We start from the raw sequence: 6,584 nt of genomic DNA, 5'->3' as shown, positions 1-6,584 counted from the left end.
TGAATGTCTGTTTCTTGCGTAACTGAGTTACGTGGGTGAAGGAGGTGGGGACAGGGAAGACACAACATATATTGCGTGTTCTGTATCTTCTTGCTGGACACCACCTTTCGCCTCCTGAAAACCCAATCCAAATAGATTTTCCCTGCAGGGTGGGAGAGGGCTGTCCCCATGAGGCCAGTCAGACACCACTGGTGACTAAGCCTGAGCTCAGACGACAGACACGAACAACACAACAGCCCCGGGAAGGTCTCAACAGGTGAGAGGGAGGGTGGTCCTGTCCCTCAGGGAAGACCTGCAGCACCGTCGGGGGAGCAGGTGCTGGGACCCCCTCCTCTCTGAGGATCTACCACGTGCAGCCTGCTGTACCCACCGGCTTTCCAGCTGGAGGGCGCAGAGCCCACACCTCTAGAAAACACTTCCTTCTGTGAGAATCCATCTTGTTTAGCCTGAGACAGGGGAACGGGCACCATCCCGGAGGCCAGAGGCCCAGCGTTGCACCCAGCACTGTTTGCCTCTGTGACCTTGTCCACGTCCTTTCTGTCTCTGAGCCCAGTGCTCCCTTCTGTCAAGTGGGAGACCTGCTGGCCTGTAGGCGCACTCCCACACTAACACCCTCAGAGAGAGATGAATCACCCCCGCGAGCCCAAGAATAAAGCACTCCAAAGGTGAGGTGACCATCCGCTCTGGTTGGTCTGGGACAGTCTTGGTTGACTTTTATTGCCCTGGAGTCCTGCCTGGTGGGTCATTGTTCAGTGGGGTGTTATTCAGAATCTCTATAAGAAGCCAGAACAAGACTGACACCCCTCCTCTTGGACTTCCAGCTCCTGCCAGCTTCCCGGTTTGTGAGTCACATGGGCAGTGAGTGAGTTTTCAGTAAACTTGAGGCTAAAACCGGAAGATGACAAGGCTTGACCTCTGTCTCCTTCCCAAGCTTTTCCTGCCTTGGTGTAACCCTCTCAAAGACAGCGTGTGCGGCTCTCCCTGGGATGCTGGAATTCCGGTGGGTACAAGCAACTCAGGAGAGCTGACTTCTGCTCTGGGGTGGGCAAAGGGATGGACTGTCGTTCTAGCCGGTGGTGTCTGGCCTGCAAGAGTCACAAGGCCACCTGTCCACCGGAAGGCCAGTGGGGAAGCGGGAGTGGCAGGCGAAGGGTATATTCGTGACGTGCAGGACCTCGAAGGCAGGAATCGTGTTGAAGGGCTCAGAGGCAGTCGTTGGAGCAGTCTTGCTGCAGCAACTTTGCCACTTACTGGAGGGTGTAAACCTGCAACTGTTTATCTTGGTGTTTGCAACTGCATTTTCATTTTCCAACACACCTATAGCAGCAATGAGTTCAACAAGAAAGTGCGTGAGTTAGGAAAATGTAAGGACCTAGACTTCCTCTTTTTTAAGAAGGTTAATGCAAATGGTTCTCTGCATTTAGCAACCACCCTGAGAACCATACTGATGTTACTGAAAACAAGACAAAAATCTGCTCTAGTTTCATCAGCATGTAACTCAAAAGACTGTCTAAAGTCCTGGCCAAACATTATCCTGCATGTTTCTGACAGGGTGTGTTTTGGATGAGATTAACATTTGAAGCTGCAGGTGGGGTAAAGCAGATTGCCTTCCCCAATGTGGGTGGGCCTTGTCCAATCAGTTGAAGGCTTAATAAACCCAAACCCTGACCTCTTGAGCAAGAGCAAAATGATTGGAGGGATATAGAGGCTGGAAGAGGGGAGACTAGGAAGGAAGCTATTAAAATAATCCAAGCCAAGTATAATATTAACTATCAGGTATGTAGTACACAAATATTTAGTAAGTACCTACTGTGTGCTAGCAACTATTCTGAGCCTTGAGAACACTGCACCCAACAGTAAAAAAAAAAAAGAGCCCCTGCTCATCACGTTCATAATCTGGTGGGACGAGAGAAAGTCAATGAATTAACAAGCAAATATTTGATGTGACGTGATGGCAAGTTACATGAGTTGAACATATACTGTGTGCTAGGTTCTCTTGTAAGCACTTGATGTGTAGTAACATTTTATTTTCATGACAATTCTATGAAGTGGGTACTATTATTACCATTTTACAGATGAGAAGGCTGATGGGCAGGGGCTAAGAAACACCAGGGAGTCTAGACAGAGATCATATTCTTTGCCTCCCCATTTTACTGCCTTTCAAGTATCAGAGGCCTGGCAATGGCAGGGGGTGGGGAGAAGTCCACAAGAAGGGGCCTTCCTCTCCCCAGACCAGACATCCTGAGTCCCTAAGCCTCCCTGCTCTCCTCCACTGCAACAGCTCCTGAGCACTCATTGTTTTGCATCATTTTGCACTCCTGGTCCTCATTTGCAACTCCTGCCAGCCTACAACTCCTTTGAGAGCCAGGAGCCATTGTACGTCTGTGATGTCTTCTTAGACCGTCCCATGGTGTCGGGCACATTGTATGTCTGTAGACCTGAGAGCGTTGCCAAAAACCACCAGTTCAGCAAAACACGGATGTGTGGGTAGAGTAGAAAAAGAAAACCATGATGGGAGAGGTCCTTTAAAGGCACTCACACAGTGTTCTCTGTTTTAAAAGGAGAGAAATGTTTTATCAATAAGACATGGAATTTTCATTAATAGGTGATAAATCAAGTCCTCAACCTTCTTGGCCAGGATACTCAGACTGGAGCAGGGTCTCAGGCCCTGGTCATCCTCACAGAAATTCAGGTACAGGGCTAACAGCAGAAATATTGACATTACTTTACAGGGACCCGGCACCTATTGGCTTACAAGGTAGCCCTACGCCTCAGTGCACACATACAGTTTTGACTGCCCAGATCAACAACTTCTTTGAAAAACTGGTCTCTGCTGCCTGCACCAACCAGAGGCTTCTGATGGAGGCTCTTAGCCTTAGTGCCTCCCTCCCCGGCCAAAGCAAGAGCACATTCCACACGTGGACCAGTCTAGTACACCATTGTGCTGGGCCACGGTGATTGGGCCAGGCAGGGGCACATGACCCAGGCTAGACCAATCAAAATGCACTATAATCACCCCACCTACCACACCTCCAGCCCTGGTGATCGATTCAGGTATTTTTCCACTTAGAGCTGTCAGGGTTCCCTCCCTTTTGGTGGGAGGCTATAAGAATTCTAGGAGACTGATATTCTAGCAGCTAAGATTCCAGGCTGAGAGAAGGAAGACACCACGCAAAGGGAAGCAGAAGAGACGGAAGAGAGGTTGCTCCTTAATCCAATCGCCTGGGAGGCAGCTCCACCCTGTCAGTGAGCCAAGGAGCACACACCCATTACTTGATTGACGTCAGGAAGCTGGCAAGGCAGAGAATGCTTCTCCCATGACAGGTGAAGAAACTGAGGCTCACACAGGTGAAATGATTACTTAAGGTCACTTGACTAATGAGGTGGGGGGGAGGTTGAAGTTCATGACAGACGCATCCAGAGCTCCAACCTCTAGAAGAGAGCTTTTGTCTTCTCTACTATCTCAAAAGGCAGGGTCCCTGTAGCCAAGACCACCACCCTGCCTGCATGTGTGATGGATCCTGGGTTTAAGCCACACTTTTTGTTCTGGACTCTGAGCCAGACCACAGTATCCACTCTTAGATGGAAGACTATTCAGGGGCCAGGGGACAGAACCCGAATAGTCTCTTCTACGGGAACCTGGACTTTTAAAGTCACTCTGCTTATTTAACTTATATGCAGAGTACATCATGAGAAACGCTGGGCTGGAAGAAGCACAAGCTGGAATCAAGATTGCCGGGAGAAATACCAATAACCTCAGATATGCAGATGACACCACCCTTATGGCAGAAAGTGAAGAGGAACTAAAAAGCCTCTTGATGAAAGTGAAAGAGGAGAGTGAAAAAGTTGGCTTAAAGCTCAACATTCAGAAAACGAAGATCATGGCATCTGGTCCCATCACTTCATGGCAAATGGATAGGGAAACAGTGGAAACAGTGTCAGACTTTATTTTTTGGGGCTCCAAAATCACTGCAATGGTGACTGCAGCCATGAAATTAAAAGACGCTTACTCCTTGGAAGGAAAGTTATGACCAACCTAGATAGTATATTGAAAAGCAGAGACATTACTTTGCCAACAAAGGTCCATCTAGTCAAGGCTATGGTTTTTCCAGTGGTCATGTATGGATGTGAGAGTTGGACTGTGAAGAAAGCTGAGCGCCGAAGAATTGATGCTTTTGAACTGTGGTGTTGGAGAAGACTCTTGAGAGTCCCTTGGACTGCAAGGAGATCCAACCAGTCCATCCTAAAGGAGATCAGTCCTGGGTGTTCATTGGAAGGACTGATGCTAAAGCTGAAACTCCAGTACTTTGGCCACCTCATGCGAAGATTTGACTCATTGGAAAAGACTCTGATGCTGGGAGGGACTGGGGACAGGAGGAGAAGGGGACGACAGAGGATGAGATGGCTGGATGGCATCACGGACTCAATGGACATGAGTCTGAGTGAACTCCGGGAGTTGGTGATGGACAGAGAGGCCTGGTGTGCTGCGATTCATGAGTTGCAGAGTCGGACACGACTGAGCGACTGAACTGAACTGACCTGAGTTTATCCATCATTATCATTCCCTCTTCAGAAAACATTCACCCCAAGAGCAGTTCCATCATACCCTATTCATTCAGTAATCTCTGCTATAAAATTCATTAAGTCCAAACTTCTGTCAACCATTCATGCTTCATTATTATAACTCCCTGTGATGGTACTTTTAAAATGTCCTCCAAAGGACCCCAGGACTTTCTGACACTTTCTGTAAAGTTCTTTCATACCAGCTCCAAAGGTTGAGGAAACAGAGACCATCCCCAGTGCCCACATTTTTGAAACGAGGAGCAAGTAACCTGGTAACCTTTCTGAAATTGAAAGTGTTAGTCACTCAGTCGTGTCCGACTCTTTGTGACTCCATGGACTGTAGCCCGCCAGGCTCCTCTGTTCATGGGATTCTCCAGGCCAGAATACTGGAGAGGGTTTCCATGCCCTCCTCCAGGGGATCTTCCCTACCCAGGGATCAAACCCACGTCCCTTATATGTCCTGCATTGGCAGGTGGGTTCTTTATCATCTGAGGATCCCACCTACTCCAATCTTCTGAGAACTTGGCCATGTAGTTCCCAGCCTAGATTCCAAGGCAGAATGAGAGCAGAGACATAGTTTTCTGAACTTGCTACAATACTGACATGTGTACACTACCATGTGTAACATAGGTAGCTAGTGGGAAGCTGCTGTATGGTGCAGGAAGCTCAGCTGGGTGCTCTGTGATGACCTAGAGGGATGGGATGAGGGGTGGGAGGGAGATCCAAGAGGGAGGGGACCTATGTACACTTATGGCTAATTCACATTGTTGTACAGCAGAAACACAACATTGTAAAGCGACTCTATTCCAATTGGGAAAGGAAAAAGACAGTATTCTCCAGGCACCATCATCCCAGATGAGTTTCTTGGGAGGCTGTTCTTCCTGTGGATTTCAGATTTCCAGCACAATCTGGACATGCCACCTCCATGATTCCCATGCAAAGGAAGTCGTGCAGCTAGAAAGAGTCTCTCCTGTAAACTGGCCTTAGGCATTTTCTTCTGGAAGACTCCAAGTGCCTCTAACGTTTTTGTGAATAATTTAGGCCAGATAGGTGAACAAAAGCTTTGGAACTCACCTAGCAAAAGGATAGAGCTGAAAGGTGGGCAGCGCTGCTCAAGATTCTTTGCAAGAAGCACTAACGTGGGCCAGCAGCTACTGCCTCTAGGACAAAGCCAGTGGGACGTCTTAGTATCCTGAGGAGACTCGCTTTCAAACTCTGAACCAGGAGGTTGCTGGTGATCGGGACTCAAAGCCCAGAATTATCACCACCCTGCAGGGGCAACTGAGAGAAACTCACAGCTTCATGGAGTAGCCACAGCGCATGCGCTAAGAAGGTCCCCAGCTGTTCAGCTTCTTCAACAGCCGTGTCATCCCAGACGTTTCTTGTGGGGCCACCTCTCATTCTCAGGCGCCTCACCTCAGATTCCAGCCAAGCCTACAGTAACTGCTCCGTGCCAACTCTGTCCATTCCATACTGCCTGTCCTTACTCCCGGGTTTGCCAAATGTCCCCTGCTTCCTGCCCAGGACTTTGCTCCTGTCGCAGCCTGAGGCACTGTCGGGAACCATGCACATCCTGGAAGGGCAGGGGGCCTATCACAGAACACTCCAGCCAATGTGGGCAGGGGCCTGTGGCTAAATGCTTCTTCCTGTCCTCTCTCAGGCAGACCATTCTGAGACACCATCTATGGGGCTCCTCAGAAGGCCCCATGGGATCAAGCACTAGTTGCCCACAGTTGCAGACAACTCAGAGACACAGCTAGGTATTGGCTTTCCCTCCTCTGTCTTCCCTCTTTGGGCTTCATTTCTTTTTTTTTTGAGGTCACTTCTCAAAGAAACTCTATGCTACAAGCAAGCCTTTGTCTTAGGTTCTGGTTTTAAAAGGAACATAGGCTAAGACATGAATTTATCTATCTTTGGGTTCCCGCATACCAGCACTCCTGGAGAACGAAATGGCTACCGGCTCCATTATTCTTGCCTGGAGAATCCCATGGACAGAGGAGCCTGGCAGGCTATAGTCCATG

This window comes from Capricornis sumatraensis, chromosome 6 (assembly GCF_032405125.1).
Source record: "Capricornis sumatraensis isolate serow.1 chromosome 6, serow.2, whole genome shotgun sequence".
Taxonomy (NCBI): Eukaryota; Metazoa; Chordata; class Mammalia; order Artiodactyla; family Bovidae; genus Capricornis; species Capricornis sumatraensis.
The sequence above is the reverse complement of the archived record's forward strand: the minus strand, read 5'-3'. Positions refer to the sequence as shown.